Genomic DNA, 17,500 nt, shown 5'->3' with positions numbered 1-17,500 from the left:
AGAGGATAGGAGAGGAGAGGAGAGGAGAGGAAGGAGAGGAGCAAGGATGAGATGAGAGGAGAGGAGAGAGGCAGGGAGGAGTAGGAAAGGTCAAGAGAGAGGAAATAAAGCCAAGATCTGGGGGGGCAGAGGAGGGGGGGAAGGTAGAAGGGAGAAGGGTATGCCAGGGATGGAGAGGACGGCTCGTCTCTATCGGCGCTCGTCGTTACCTGTCTCTTCGTCGTGCTCGCTCGTCCACCTAGCATAATAAAAATCCAGCTGCGTACTCTTCGCTGCGCTTCTTCCTTCTTCTTCTCCTTTCTTTATCGCTCGCTTTTCTTCTTATCCTCTTTCCTACCTATGCTCGTCCCTTCTCGTCTTCTCTTGATTTCAACCTCAGCTCGTCTCTTGCTGACTTCTTTTTTTCTTTCCTCATACTCTTTTCTTCTCTTTCTCTTCCCTCTCACCCACTACTTCTCTCTCTTCTCTTCCTCTTCCCTCTCTTCTCTTTATTCAACTCTTCTTCTTCCTACACTCTCTTCCCGTCTCTTCCGCGGGTAATTTTCCCCCCTCTTCCTTCTCTTCTCCTGCGCTTCTCCTCTACTTCTATCCTACGTCTCTTCGGTCTTCGTCTTCTCTTCCTCTACAAATTTCAATCCTCGGCTCTTTCTATTCTCTCCTCCTTTCTTTTCTCTTCGGGAAAAAAGGACGTCGTGAGTCCTTCTGCGACGGCGAGGCGAGGGCTGCTCAGAGGGTGCGGTATAGTCTGTTGTCTCAGCAAGAGAGGGGACAGGATGTCAGATGGTAGAAAGCCCAGGTCCAAAGGGGGCCCTTTTGACCCCAGCCCACCAGCGCCGACCCTGCTGTGTGGTGGTGGGGGGTACACATCGACAGGTCCGCGTTTCAGAGAGTGGTGTCAACGCACACATAAAAAAAAAATTAACACATTTACACAACCCCACACAGATAGGCCTACACAACACATTATTCTTACTACACCATTTATGATATTCTTCTTCTTCTCAATTACACTAACATTTATACTCTTTATTTTATTAATTTAAATCACAAAATAGCTGCTTGTGGAATTCTGCTTTTTACATTATGAGACTCAATAATATACCATTACCACCCTGTGTCGGACCACACATGTAAAGATTACGCTTGCAGTGCCCTCTAGTTTCTACAATAGGTAACACAAGTGGAAATATTACGGGTGTATAAGCAATGTCATCGTAACTAATATAGTAATAAAATCTGTAAAGTAACTACTTCTGCTTATACAGTATAAAACACCTCTTTTTATTACTTACTAAGTTAAAGGGAACACCCCCCAAAAAAAAAAACAAACAACAAACCAAACAAATGCCACATTGAGCCTGCACTGCCCACTCATGTTGAGTCAACTCATGTCCCTCTAATGCAGCCGTCGTAATGTAGAGTGGAAAGATGGCAATTAAGCGACATTCTCTCCCCACAGCTATTGAGGCCCTTCTTTTATAAATCAAGTCAATAGCATTTCTTACCCAAGCAGAGGTTTCAGTAAGAGCTGGAAAAAAAAGGACAGAAGAAGGATAGAGACAACCAGAGCGGACGTTGTTGTACACCAAATTCTGGGCCCTTATCTTGGACTCATCCATGGACTCAGCTCCATGGACTACCACCCCCCCCCCCTACCACACCCCCACCCCCCCACCCCCCCCCCTCCACCCCCCCACCCCCCCTAACACCCCCCACCCCTCACCCCCCCCCCCCCCCCGCCCCACACCCCATTGATAATATCTGACTTCCTGTGGAGGCAAAAATTCCCCTGAATCCCCAAGCGGCCTCACTTCGTACCGTAGCTGGGGCCTGGTGACTTTTAAACCCCTTTAATTACCCAAAAATAAAAAATACCCACCCCCCCTTATTTTTTTCGCGCCGTCCCCCTGTTGATAGACATCACTAGTCCCTGAAGGGAATTTTTTAGGGGGCATTTGAAAAAGCGACCTCCTGAATGCCAAAACCCAGTAATTAACAAAAAACAACAAAAAAAACTCCAAATGGAAACCAAAACGCCTTAATAGTTAGTTTAGCTGAGAAAAAAAGTTGACAGATGCACAGCAAATGAATGGGAAAGTGATCAGTCCATCCAGGGAAAAGTGACACTCCCAAAATGCCCTGCCCCTCCCACAAGGTTCTTTAGTCTTTTTTTGTGCCTGAAACGACTGTGTGTGTGTGTGTGTGGGGTGTTTTGTTGGTTGGTGTGTGTGTGTTGTGTGTTTGTGTCGTGTGTGGTGGTGTGTGTGTGGTGGGGTGTTTTGTGTGTGTGTGTGGTGTGTGTGTGTGTGGTGTGTGTGAATTGGGGGTGGGCCATGTACATTTTGGCCTAAATCAGGAAGATAAAGCACCTCGACGAGTTTTTTTTTGGGTCAATGAACGAAGTTCCTGTAACAGTTGACTTGCAAGTGACATGCAATGTGTGTGCGTGCCTGATGTTCTCAACTCTCCTCTCTCTGTGTGTGTGTGGTGTGTGTGTTGTGTGAGTGGTGTTGTGTGTGTGTGTTGTGGTGTGTTGTGTGTGAGTGGTGTGTTTGGGGACCTGCGAAACCTGACGGGGTTGTGTGTTTGTAGAGCGTGCGTACCTGACGTTTGTGTTGGATGTGTTGTTGTGTGTGGTGTGTGTGTGTTGTGTGTGTGTGTGTGTGTTTGTGTGTGTGTTGGGTGGGTGTTGGTGTGTGGTGGTGTCTACAGAAGGGGGAAGTGGATGCCTCTGCCTCAGCGATTTGGGGTTTAGTGGGTATACATGGTTCCTACACCAAATCCATCACACACCTGAAAGGGAAAACCAATCTCTAGAACCAACTGCTTCCTCGCAATGACAGGGTCGCTGTGAGTGTGTGTGGGTTTGTGTGGGTGTGTGTGGTCCGCAGGCGTGGTTTGGGGTGTAGTGTGTGAGTGTGGTGTGTGTGTGTGCGCGCGGTGGTGTGTGTGAGAGTAGAGAGATTTTTTTTTGGGTGGGTTGTGTGTGTTTTGTTACTTGGGTTCAGTGTTGTGTGGTGTGTGTTGTGTGTGGTGTGTGGGTGTTGTGTGGTGGTGTGTGTGTGTGTGTGTGTGGTTGTGTGTGTGTGTGTGGTGTGTGTGCACGCATGGTTCGCCCGTCTGTGTTTGTTGTATTGTGGTGCCTACAGAACCGCCTTGGGTCATGGTGTTGTGTGTGGGTGTGTGTGTGATATGTTATTTCGGGCGCATTGGGGCAAACACCACTACAGAGTGTTTCAGCGCGAGAAGCAATGGCGATAATCTGCAAATAGTTTTTCTCCGAAATCAAAAATGAACCCCTTCGCTCCTGAACGCAACTCAGGGACCCAGGGCCAGCATTTTCAAGCAGCATTGCAATCATTGAGAGGGAGCGAGAGACGAGACGAACGAGGGCGGAGGCGGCGAGGCGCGAGGCACCTCTCTGCATAAAGCTAGGCCCCTATACCAAAATAGTTGTTCCCGTTTCAATTCAACCGTTTTTTTAAGAACGCTCCTCGGCGGCCCATATCAGAAATATGCTTGAATCACGCATGAATCGCGTTTAAACAATGGTGCTCGTAAATTTGAGAGAAAGAAGCAAAAACAAGAAGCTGTTGGTGGCAAAACTTTCAAAGGGAAATGTCAAAAATTTTTCAGCACCCACACACCCGGGCGACGAAGAGCAGAGCTCTAGGAAAGTGAAAACAGACAATTAATAAAAAAATAGCCATGCAGGTGTGATCTTTGCCGCAGAACAAATTATGAAAAAACAAGACCAGAGTTGTTCCGATCTCCACTATATCCCGACTGTTAGTCTAACAAAGGGACCACATCCACGACTTTGGTCTTTAATATTTTTTTTGAGAATGCACCGCCCGCCGTAAACACACAAAAAGCCGACCATGGCAATTCACAACGGACCCCATACACGTAGCAAACCCAAATGCCATGCAATGCGTTTTGATCAAGAGGCGCAGACAAAAGCGCTCAGAAAACCTACACCATTGAATGGTTTTTCCTACTCAACACGCGCACCTCAATATCAGAACCACAACAAAATGGAAGGGAAGCAAACACGTGACTCCATATTCCCCCCCTCAACTGAAATTTCCTTTCCCAGCCTACCTTTCCACTGTTCCAGAATTGACCCCAACAAGCCAAGTCCTCCTGAGTTCCACCCCCTGGCATCGTTTTCACAAACGTCACAGGGAAGGGTTTGAGTTTTGCAAAATAGGAAAAAGTTTGCCAAAGAGGTTTTAGAGGAAGTTTTAAAAAAAAAAAATGGTGAGGGCCCCCGCCTCAGCTGTCAAATAAGCAGCAGCATCTCGTCCACAATTCGCTATTTTTTGTCTGCAACTGAAAATGAGCCAAAGCGAATATTTTGGTCGCTGACAACGCTACAGAACAACTCCCTAACTAACTACTACTAACTTCCTCCTCTCTTTTCCTCACCCGAACTACATCTCCCTTTTTTAATATAATCTTGACTTTTTTTTCGGTTTTAAGGTCGAAAAACGGAAAGAATTCCAAACGGGGCCTATTGCATTTCCTGTACACACATTCGACTAGCAATTTTTTTCAAACCCAGTGCTCCACCAGGATTTCCCTGTTCTATTGTTTCCTCCAGCTGATTTTTCCGACCCCACACGCCACCCACGGTCGGGTTCCGCCCCTACACCAGTAACCCCGGTCATGTCTCGCGGCAGATCCGCCTTCTTGGACGGTGATGTAAATATCCTACAGAACCAATCTCACCATGCAAGCTCCGCTCTGCTTTTCACCCCTTCCTATTCCTTCCTCCCCGCCCCAGTCTTATCCGAGAGTCAGCTATTAGGGCCCATATGTCCTCTACAATCCTCTGTAACAATGGGTGAAGTTCATACAGTCACACTCACAGTGGGGGTTAAAAATTTATAAAATTTCGGGTTTCCCAACCACCCGACCGACTGATCAAAAAAACACACAGAGAGCCCCGTGGATCAAAGACGTGTGGTCCCATACTCCAACAACGGCGGAGAGATGGGCACGTTCCACATGCCGCCCTTTCACAGCTGTGAACGCATAGTGTCTGCTGTTTGCTGACTATGTAACTGGCAACGTGATACACATAACAGCCACAAGAATAACTTTGAGTAGTTTATTTGATTACTTATTACGAGTCAGGAAATGTATTGTAGGCCTACTTCTTTAAGTGTATACATTCTGATTTTCCCTGATTTTCCACTTCTTTTCTTCTTCCCCACAGCGCTACACGATCAATTTGACCAGCCATAAACCGCCATTTTTTTCAGTCACACAACAAGGCCAAAAAGGCTTGGTTTTTTTATAATCCTTTGGGCTATTTTTCATCTTTTTTCACTTTCACATTGTCCATGGGAAACTGGTAAGAATGACACATGCAAGCTTGCAGTTTGCCACACATCAGATAGCCACTTAATCATAACGACAGAGCGAGAGAAGGAGATAGTGCGTGAAAGAATTAGAGAGAGAGAATAGAAGACGATGATGGAGAGTGGTGTGGTGTGTGAGAAAAAACGAAAAAGCCTGTGGTGGGGGTGGAATGCACATACCCAAACCAGTAAGGAAATTGCAAACCAGTGCAAAAGGGGCCCATCCTTGCCTGCCTGAACCTCCTGGCCCCCCAAATTCTAACACTAGAAAGTTGATGGAAAGCTGCCTGTAAATATTTCCCTCCATGTTTTAGGGGGCCCAGGGGTAACACCACAGACATCATACATTCGATCATGCCCCCTTAATGGGAAAGCCCCTGTGTGTCTTCTTAGCACACACTGCAAAGCCAACGGATAGGAGAAAACATACATGGGAAATTTAGCTTGTGATTGTGTGAAGAGGCTACCTTCTTTTTCCCACGTACTTCAATGACCAACACTGGACATTTTGCTGTGGCATGGCATGACAGACCCCCGATTATAGGTACTCGGTCAGGGATAACACTTAACATGCAGCAGCCAGGCCTCATGCAAATCTATCTGGATGAAAGCAGAGGAAGGTAAGAGCACCATCAACAACAGCAAACACACACACGATTTTTTCCCTGTCATGGAAATTAACTGGTAAATTTTCCTTTAAATATATTCTAATCTCGTACTAAAAGGTCCATTTTTGGAATGAATGGTAAGCAAATTGTGTTACTCGCAAAAACAAAAAGTAGGTCCAGGTGGTGAGGACACAGAGGCAAAGCACGGCCGGGCCCTCCATTGTGGTCGAAAAAAAAGAGACTTTTCCCGGGCCACAATAGAAATGAGAAAGTTCACGAAACCATCATGTGAAACCCAACACAGAAGCCCCATCATGCAAATGCCCTAATAACCTTCCATGGCAAGCTGTTAAATAATCATATCAAAGATACGTAAACCTATATACTCACAATACTATGTACAAAACACAGGACAAGGTCCTTTAGTAAATTGCTATAAACGCATTGGTCATTGACAATCTAGCAAAATTAAATAATACTGAGTACCTTAACTACCCGGGGTTTAAACTTCTTTCCAAAAACTTTCATACAACAAAAGATTTTCCCTTTTACATACAATCTCCAATGGCAGCTAAAACAGAGAAATAAGAACAGGAGTAGAAATTAGTTGAGAAATAGGGGAATAGTTTTTGTTTTTTGGTCCCGCCAATGTCTGATGTGGCTGTCTGTCTGGCTCCCCACTTGAATACAGTGGTGTGTGATGTGTGGTGTGGTGTGAGTGTGTGTGGTGTGTGTGTGGTGTTTGTGTGGTGTTGTGTGTGTTGTGGTTTGTGAGTGTGTGTGTGTGTGATGGTGTGAGTGTGTGTGTGTGGGTTTGGGGGGGGGGGGGGGGGGGGGGGGGGGGGGGGGCGGGGGGGGGGGGGGGGGGGGGGGGGGGGGGGGGGGGGGGGGGGGGGGGGGGGGGGGGGTGGGGTGGGGGGGCGGGGGGGGGGGGGGGGGGGGAGGGGGGGGGGGGGGGGGGGGGGGGGGGGGGGGGGGGGGGGGGGGGGGGGGGGGGGGGGGGGGGGGGGGGGGGGGGGGGGGGGGGGGGGGGGGGGGGGGGGGGGGGGGGTTTTGGGGAGTTAAGTAATATATATTGACTGGCCTGAGGGTACAGGTCAGCACGTGTCCCAATACCTACGTTATCCAAAACACAGTCTGGGAAATGCCATTGCCTCATTCACTCCTCTCTCATCTCTCTCCTCTCCACTCTCTCTCTCTACTCTTCATCTCACCACTCTCTCTCTCCTCGTCCTCCCCTCTCTCCCCCTCATCTCTCTCTCCCTTCTCTCACTCTCTCACTCTCTCTCTCTCTTCTCTCCCACACTTCTCATCTCCTCCATCAAATTCTCCTCTCACCTCGTCCCCTTCTCCTACCTCTCTCCTCTCCTCCCTCCTCTCTCACCACTCATCACCTCACTCATTCTCATCATCTCCACCTCTTCCTCTCTCTACCTCTCCCCCCCCTCCTCTCCATCTCTCCCCCCTCTCAACTCTCACTCTCCACCCATCTTCTCTCTCCATCTCAACACTCTCCTCTCCTCTCTCTCGTCTCTCTCTCCTCCTCCTCCTCTCCTCCTCTCACTTCCTTGCTCCGTACAGAACAAAGGGAAAGCTGATAGTAAATATAGAGCCAAAAACTCAACCACAAAACTATGGACCCACCACATAATGTTTTCCCAGATGCTTGCTATCTCATCTGCAGCAGCTGCCAAGAAAAAACGGTTTTTGCCATATGGGCAATGGAATGCAGCTAAAAGGAAGGTGCCCTTTGTAAACAACAATATGTCCAGTCGTGTTACCATGACCCTCCAATCCGCCGTCCCTTTTGGCCTTAAAACAACAAAGGATCTAGGGTGACGGGGCAATTGATGAAAAGAGTCCATCCTATCAACAAACTGATGTCCATTCTATCAACATCTAACACACACAACACACACACAACCTCACACACACACACAAAAAACACACAAAGAGAGAGAAGAGAGAGAGAGAGGGGAAAAAGAGAGAGAGATGAGAGAAAGAGAGAGAGAAGAAGAGGGGGAAGAGAGAGAGATCACTCTTCAGGACTTTTATTTTTCTTTTCTATCCTTTCTTCTCCCCTGACAAGAAGAGACATCACGCCCACGCCCCCCCACCGCACCACCCCCTCCCAAACACACACAAAACCAACACACACACAACAAACCCACACACACACACACACAGAAACACCCCAACACCACACACCACAAAGGGCCTCCGATAAAAACAGAGATCCAGGCATTCCATCCTTCAGAAACAAGAAGTCTGACTCTTATAAACGCACAAATACTCCAACACGTAGTGGCCAAAGCATAAAAGGGTGTGGGTAAGTGGTGAGGTGTGTGTGTGAGAGTGTGTGGTGTAGTGTGTGTTGTGTGGTTTGTGTGTTGGTGTGTGTGTGTGTGTGTGTGTTGGTGTGGTGTGTGTGTGTGTGTGTGTGTAGTGTTTGTGGCGTGCTTGCAGGCTGAGGAGTCAGGAGGGTTCCACAGGACATAGTCGAGTCTGTCCATCATCTGTCACTTTCACCTTAATCCACTCACCCCAGTTCAGTGTTTATTTAGTTGACGGGGGGAAAAAAAAAAAATAATGAGGACTAAAAATAGTAAAATGGAGCCAAGCCGTTTACTTATACTCCTACTTGTGGTGGCCATTACTGTCCTGCACTGCATATGCGGGTGCAAAAAAAACAAGGAGTCAGTCCTGTCAACTACAAAAACAAACCAGCTGGTAGCCAAAGAAGGCCAAAGAAGCAATCACCCAGCGTAGTTATTTTTCCCTTTAAGAAGCCAGAACCAAACGAATGACACGGATAATTGCATTGGCCCTGGGTGAAAAATACCATCATCAAACTGCTTGCTGCTGCAGCCTGGGCCCGTGGGTGTTTGTAGTTGTTGGTGTGTTTTGAGGTGTGTGTGTGTGTGTGCTTAGTGTGGTGTGTGGGTGTGTGTGTGTGTGTGTGCGTGCGCCCCAAGTGCGCAAATGTGGTGTACGCAATGCTTGCGTGTGTGTGTGTTTTTGATACTGTTAGTGATGTGTGCTGGGTGTGTGTCGTGTGAGAGAGAGTGTGTGTGTGTGATGCGTGTGCGTGTGAAACGCATGCACACGCGATGTGTGTGGGGGGGGCTTTGTGGTGTTTTTGATAACTGTGGTGTGCGGTGTGCCGTTGGTAAGGCAATGCTGATCCTCCAAGATCTTAAAACACCAAAGAGCCAAACAATTTAGATTCCGATGTTGTGTTTGTTTTAAGATCGATTACAACACACAGGACAAGTCCCACAGCTGGAGCTCAGGAGTGAGGTACAGCCTTTTATATGCGGCCTCTACGCAGTTTTGTTCTCAACCTAGGGCTGGCGAGGGTCCTGGGCCCCCACTTGGGAGGGCATTCAATTCCCCAGGTGGTCCCCTGGGAATTTTGTCCGAGTTGAGGTTTGACCAAACACTCTGCTTTTTGGGGAACATTTATAAAATTACATGAAACCGTAGCCAATGCGTTTATTCAAATCAACTTACAGTTTATATAAACAGGGCATTGGTTACAGGGTCCCTGGTGTAATTTTGGTAAGGGTTCTTGTCTCAAAGGGCACTTCAGCCATGGTGGTAGTTGTAGGAAATATAAGTGATGGGATATCCTTAGTTCGATATGATCTAGCATATCAATTACATCATCATATACTATAGCATTTTTTCTCTTTACTTGGGAGAGTGCCTTTTTATATTTTTTCAACTTTCCCCCTTTTTGTCATTGTTTCCTCCAAAGGGGGAGCACCTCCTCCAAGGGCCCCTTTTTTTTGTATTTAACATTTGAAGGCCACTCCAACCTTCCCCAATTGCCTTAACTATAAAGTTATTAACAAACACTACAAACCTAATGAGGTAGATTGACTAGTTAGAGTGTCTACCCTTTTTACTTTTTAAAACACATCGTCCTCTGTTGGCAGAGGAGAAACTCCCCCTGATGAGGCCATACACAGAGAAATTAGAGCCATTTTATTTTCTCTCTCCACTGTGCACGTACATGTAAACGGTCACAGTAAATGCATGTTATGTGTAATGCTTGTAGCTCTTCTCTACTAAATTGCAGTAATTTACAGTATGAAAATTAGCTACACTTACATTCATATTGGATGCTTTGTACAAAACAGAATGTACTATGAAACATTTACAGTATACCATGGGCATCTATTTAGGTAAAAACATTGCAGATGTCTGTAAGGGGCTAAATATTAATTAAAATTTGCAAAGTTCAAACAAATTTGATCCCCATTACTCCCCCCGATCATGGTCTTAAACCCATGTCACATATAGAATTTTAAAATTCTCAAATTTGCATTTCACAAAGAAAAGGTTTGGATGAGTTTTATTTGGGGACCCAGCCCTTACTGTATGTGAAATCACGTACAGTATCTATGGCTCTTTCTTTCAAAGGGTTTACCACATCTGGAAATGGGGTCAGAGGTTTCAAGTCACTTTCCTGTTTGGAGCAATATCATTCATATCCAATCCGCATGATTAAAAACCACCACTCTCCAGACAACAACATGTACACAGTGTAAAAGAACAAGATGTTGGGCCAGATTGGGCTATTTCCTGTCCAATTGGGCTGCTTAGGATGGCCGTCTGAGGGTAAAAATGGCATTTAGCAGGAAAATTGCCCAATATTTGGCCATGGAAATCAACAGAATTGGGAGGGATTTAGTGCTTCCAGGCAAGTTTTGAGCATTTTTTTGGGCTGGAAATCTCCAGCCTCATCTGGCAACCCTCAGCATGTACATCACTGACCGACTGCACCACATTGCCATGTGATCCCATGTGTTATTGGGTTGCAGATGAAGGTCTACTGTAACTACAGTGTTGTTATCAAAGCAATATGGGGGAAGGGGGGAAAAGCAAGACAAAATGTGTTGCCTCAGAAAGTTGGCAGGGCCGTGTCCAAAATTCTTTACTTGCTCTCTACATAGAGGCCCTCACAACCCCCCCAAACAGTGCGAGTCACAATTATTGCTTTTCGCCTTGCTTGGCCTACAAAGTTAATTGCTATGCTAGTGAGTTATTGCTTTAGTATGTGAGCCATTTCATGTACAGCCTTAATCGTTATTAACTAAGACATGGCCCCCCTTGATCCGTTGTTGATACCCCCAAGAATGACAATTATTATTACATATATATCTGTAAATGTTTTGAATGTAATAATGGTATCTTATAAAAATTTATAGGGGGCCCAAACCTATATTGTACTGAAATGAATGTACTGGTATTACAAAAGAACAGCAATATGGCTACATATTAACATTGCATTAACATTACACCCTAGCTCTGGCACTTATCCAAAAGTAATTTTACATTTTAAAATTTTATTATTTTTTTAGGATCGAACGCGGTCAAACCTGCGTAATGGAAAGGGGCCGTCTATAACGGTAGGGAACACAACACACACGCGAAGATTTGCATACATGGCCATTCATTCCTATGAGAGAGGCGAAGGCAAGCGAATGGCGAAGAGGCGAGAAAGGCCCCAATCGAACAGCAAGCGAACAGGGAGCAAGCGAAGCGAAAAAAATTATTACAGCAAGTTTAATGTAATGTTGCAAATGAGGAGCGAATATCCGGGCCTTGCCCAACGTCCCCAAATCAAATCAACAACATAACTGTTTCACCCTACCATTTGATTTTCGCCGCGAAACGACCTGATAAACGGTTGATTTTCGCCCTCTCATCTTCTTCTCTTTTCTTTGTCTTTCCGCATTCGCCTTTGCTTCGCCCCTCCAATGTGCCCTATACCGTTAGCCACATCTGACCCACCCCAACCCAACCCGCCACCGCAGCACCCCTAAAATGAAGAATTTCAAGGTGTTTTTTCCCCACTGGACCTTAGCGAGGAACAAAATTCATGGGTGCAACTCTACAAAAACCACAGTACGAAAACAGTGGCTCCACGTAGCTGCTATACTTGTAATGCCCCGTGTCCAGTCAGGGAAACCAAGAGCCGGGATTTGCACCCAGATGAGAGCTGAAGATTCTCCAGCCAAAAAATGCCTCAAAAAAAATTGGGGAAAAAAAACGCACGGAAATGGTTTTGAGAACGCAAATTAACCTCCCAGTTAGACGTTAAATCCCAAACAGTTCACATTAAAGAACAATAAAGAACCTCCTAGAAGCACAAAACAACCCTCCCCCAATCAATTGATTTCTTATGGCAAAAAATTTGGGGCGGTTTTTTTCTCTAAAGCTAAATAATTCCCATTTTACTTTATTTTACCCCGCACAACAACGAAAACATCCAAAACGGCCATCCTAAAGTACAGAACCCAATTGGGCGGGAAACAGCCCCAATCTGGCAACACTGACCAAAAGCTAACTACCGCTGCCTGGTAAGCGTGGGGTAGCAGAAGACGAAGTTTCACCTTGAATTCACTGTCTTCCTCCAGAGAACGCAAAGGCATTACCTGTTTGATTTCAGCTAATTCACATAAACCGACCCTCGGCTTGACCAGCCTTTGGACAAATTCGGGAGTATTATGAACGTTTTCCGATTGGTTTAGCGGCGAACAGCTGTCCGAGTGGGAAATTCCGCCTGCGATTAGATTTGAGGTTCAATCGTCAAAATTCGCTCGGTCGCGCAAGAAGCTTCGCCTCCCTTGGCGAATATTCCCTCTCCTTTGGTAGTGCCCAGGGTCCGATGCCCCCTCCATAGAGAAATAATGATTTTCGGATCGCTTCAATTTCGCTCCGGCTCTCGCGTCGCTGGTCCTGTACACTAAGGCATAAACTTCTGGCGGAGGGTTTGCTGTAACTAACTGGGAAGTAAAACCTTTCTTGTTTCAAATCCACCGGTAAAAAACATTATGGTTGTTTTTTTTATACTGCCAGCCTAGCAACAGTTTGTTGATGGTTATCATCATGGTTTTCTGCTGCTCAACTAGAATGCAACCCTTTTTAGAGAAACAAGCATGACTCGTGCCTGAAAATAGCCCAAGAGGTCCCCTTCCAAGCGGGCCCTCTCCAGCAGGACTTGGGAGACCCCAAAAGCGATATCCCAAAATCTTATTTCCCCATGTGCAGTATTTAACCACCATTGCAAGGGGGGATGGGGGGGGGGGGTGCATTTCCCTGTGCTTGTGGTTGTGTGGTGTGGTGTGGTGTGCGTGTTTGTTTGTGTGTGTGTGTGTGTGTGTGTGTCTCTCTCTCTCTCTCTCTCTCTCTCACACACACACACACACACACACTTTCTTGCTCGATTTTTGTGTCTCGTTTTATTTTCTTGCTCTTTCTATTTCTTTCTTTCTTTTGATCCCAACATTTCTCTATCGAGAGAGAGAGACAGATAACACATACACACACACACACACACATACACACACACACACACACACACGCACACACATGTACGCACACACACACACACACCCCCCCAACAACCCGCACACACATGTCCGCACACACACCACACACACCACCAAAAAACCCACCCACACACACACACTCTACACACACACCCACACACACACACACACAACCCCACACACATTTGTACGCACACACACCCACAACACACACACACATCAACACAGCCCACACAACACACACACAACACCCCACACATCACAACCACACAACACACACACACACACACCACACACACACACGACACCACTATTGCTGCACCTATTAATATCTAACATATTCAAGAAAAGGTAACCAAATGACAATATCAAGGTAAGACCATAGGGTTTAAAACAATAAAAAACCATGGTCGAATTTTTAGTAAAGGAGACCCACTAAAAACCATAAAGCTCCTTTTGTGTGATTTATAATTTTTTAGTGAAACTCAAACTCTTTATTTTTGCAGAGAGCCCCCGCCCCAACACGCTCCTTTTTTTTTCAGCGCAAGCGATTCAGTGGTTTACATCATCACGCCCGTTTTTCACAAGGAAGAAGCAGGTGGTCCAGCCAGTCTTCCTTGAGAAAACCACATGGAAAACTCAACCTCATCATTATCAAAAGTGAGTGGGTGTGTGACGACTCTGTGCTTCAGGATTTCCCACCGGTGAGCTCCCACCAGGCTGTTTGCTAAGCCGTCCCACACTTAAGTGCCACTCGCGAGGAAGCATGACGGAACCCGTATGAAATGATGGTGCAAACTGAGCACATTCAGTAGCGCTCCCACACACTAGTGTCAGACATGGACCATGCGACCCCACAGAGAAGTTGTGTGTGTGTGTGTGTGAGTGTGTTGTGTGAGTTTGTGTGTGTGTGTGTGAGTGGTGTGTGTGTTTGTATTTTGTGTGTCGTGCGTGCGTCGTGCCGTCGCGTGCTTGGCTGCGTGTGGTGCTGTGTGTTGTTGTGTGTTTAGGCATGATACAGGTTTTTTACGGTCGCAAAAACCGAAACCGTACGGTTTGCATGTCACGGGAACGGTTAGTAGGGCGCAACCGCACCGGGTTGTCCCACGGTTGTTTCCCAAAAAAAAAAGGGGAGAGTACCCACCGAGCGGAACGACGCAATTAAAAATTCTACTACTTTTTAACCCAACACCAAAAAACACAAGACACACGACTATTGCAGGCTCAATGTGAGTGTGGAAAGACGGATTTCCGACAGATATCAGTCCAACTTGGAAAAGCATACTTGTAACAGCGGCGATGCACCTCAGCTGACTAGGCCAAACAGTAAGCCTACGAGAGCAATGCAGGTCGTCCTCAGCAGTGGTCACCCCTTTCCCCCCCTCTCTCTCCCACGTGTAGCGCAAGTGACTGCCCCCAGCCTTTATGCGACCATATTAAATTAAAAGATGAACACCCCGAAAAAAAAAATTTACAAAAAATGACAGATTAGCAGAACAAAGTAGACCTATTGAATTACGTTACAGAAGCCTAAGGAATGGCTATATTCCACGTGGCCATTGAAAGGGGAAGTCCGGACGGGCAAAATGCGCAGTATAAGGCTTGAAAGGCTATCCATCAGATTTCACTTTGCGCTGGGGCCTTAACTGCAGGTTCAACTGTAGGCCTAATAGAGCTCTTCAGCGTTGACGTCAACCTAACACTTGTATGCGGTGTTTGGGACGACTAAACCGGTTTCCATTGGCGATTTTTTTACAATTGCTAAAACCCATAAAGATTCAGGTTTGGCAAAAAATATAAGTTGCACAGGCAACAAACAACGAACATTAGCGTGTCCCCGCAGCATCCCCTTTCTCATTAGTGGAAACGGCTCGTATCATTCAATGTCTGGTGTATTCACATTTTAAATAATGAACATTATAAAATTCAATAATTGCTAACACCCTTTCTTGCAGATCATTAAAAACTTCCGAACTACAAACTTTTTCCCTTTGGTTGCTATGGGTACCAACCCCCCCTCCGCACGTACATCCTGCCGTTAGATACAGCGCGCCGACTTCTTTAAGTCGCCAAAACCCTTCCTGGGTTTTTAGCATAATGGACGCAAACAATTCGTGTGTAATAGTCGAAGTTTTGACAACAAAATGTGATCAACCCTTGTCATACCCTACAGCCCTATTTATTTAAAAAACACCGCTCGACAGTTTTTGCGGGGGTTCGCTAAATCGCGCGTGCTTGCACCAGGCCTCGGAGCTTAATTTTGACATTATACTCCCTATTAAAATTCTCAATGGAGGCCGGTAAGCCGAAAACGAACCAGGAAGTCCTTAAATGCTAACATGAAAGACTACAATCTACTACATGCTTCCGCGTTACTGAAGAACTCTATTACATGTAGCCAGTTAAAGTCTGATGGAATGAAGGGGACTTTGTGCTGTTGCCTAGTTAACATTGATGTTTAACACTAAAACCAAAATAAAATTTGACTGTTTTAAAAACCATGCATCAGCTTCACAACAGGAGTTTTGTGAAAACATTCTTGTGCATAGGCCTCCACACTTCTAAAAAACAAAAAACGATCTTTTTAAATTATTTGTTACCTTAACCTGTTCACATTTTGAACATGACTTAACCCTATCACTTGTTAACACTTAAATTTGAATTTGACCATCTGATTTTACTTCCTATGCTTCTCACGGCCGTCAGTTTTCATTATATGGAATAGCAACTGAATTCATCCTATGCGCAAAGCTCGCAGCAACAAGCGGTATCAAAAATAAAAGTCCCACAATTCGTTCTCAGTATGTGTCCATTAACCAAAATAGACATCATACTGCAGACTGATCTAATGGTCCCCATTGTCTACAGGAGTAGTAGCTGTGTTTATCTTCTTACAACGTCCAAATGTGATATAGTATGTAATGTTTTGAATATTTGTCAACTTAAAAGTTCGGACTTAGTATATCGCCCCGTTATGTTTTGTGAAATAAAAAATGGAAGCATGATAAAATCATTGATCTTTCCTCTTTCAGTAACTTCACCTTGTTAGGTTAAATGAAGTCAAATTCAACATACCCATGATAAGCTTACATTTTCATTCTGATTTTATATTATACATTTCCAGTGGTTAATACATTTTATTAAAAAAATAAATTAATTAAAAAAAGAACCGTACAAAACCGAAAACCGTGACCTTGCAACCGTGATATGGACCGAATCGTGACTTTTGTGAACCGTACCACCCCTAGTGTGTGTGTGTGTGTGCGTGCGTGTGCGTTTGTGTGTCTGTGTCTGTGTCTGTGTGTGTGTGTTGGTGTGTGTGTGTGCGTATGTGTTTGTGTGCATGCATGCGCATGCGTGCATGCGTTCATGTGTGTGTGTGCATGCATGCATGTGTGTGTGCGTGCGTGCATGTCTGTGTGTGTGCGTGTGTCACATTGTGTACATCTTGATACACAAACACGTCAGACACACAGGTCACAGGTCATTATGTATTGCGTGAATGAGTGTGGGTCTCTCCTGGTCGCAATGTGCCTCAACAGGGTCCCCACCGAAAAAAAAAGGTGGAAAGTTTATCCCAAGAGTCAAACTGTCAGCCGATGCACTCGTTGAGCCCGTTGCCATGGCTCCTTGTCACAACGTGTTCTTATAAGGTACCATGACTGTGTGTTTTGGGGGTTGCCAATCACAAAGTTGTTGGAAGAAAAAGGCCAACCTTCAATTCCGCCCCAGTTAACGTTTGACATTACATGTAACCGTTTTTGTCTGGGAGCGCACAAATCAACCGAAATATCTTTTGTAGGTGGCTGGACAACAGTAACCTGGATCCAGAAATGGAAACATTGTAATGTTTAAAGTTAATGAAGTTCAATATTTTTTTGGAGCAACAAGTGTAGTGATCAGACCCAATCCAATTCCCCAATAGCCCTCTCAATGTGTATCCACCAAAAACCCTTGCTGAAAGGTTGGGGCTACAAACCATGACTTTTATGGCAAGAAAATATACCAAAGACACAAAGACAAGATCAAAATGAAGCGTTCAGAGACGCTCTTTTTATTATTATAAAACCCAACCACATGACCTAGCCGAAATTCTGTCATTGTAACGAATGACGCACTCGCTGCAGTTTGTTGTTAGACAAGTAAAAAAAAAGCTGACATTGGCAAAGAGAATTGCGCA

At 45.6% G+C, this 17,500-nt stretch overlaps 1 protein-coding gene across 2 annotated transcripts in view; it reads right to left on the bottom strand.

Annotated features, from left to right (window-relative positions):
- Positions 1–17,500, bottom strand: part of rhobtb4 (Rho related BTB domain containing 4) — a 107,808-nt gene that overhangs the window by 48,832 nt on the left and 41,476 nt on the right. The gene's annotated exons all lie outside the window — the stretch shown is intronic.

The sequence above is a fragment of the Engraulis encrasicolus genome, chromosome 3 (genome assembly GCF_034702125.1).
Source record: "Engraulis encrasicolus isolate BLACKSEA-1 chromosome 3, IST_EnEncr_1.0, whole genome shotgun sequence".
In the NCBI taxonomy this organism is placed as follows: Eukaryota; Metazoa; Chordata; class Actinopteri; order Clupeiformes; family Engraulidae; genus Engraulis; species Engraulis encrasicolus.
Note: the sequence above shows the minus strand (reverse complement) of the source record. Positions and strands in the feature narration are given on the sequence as shown.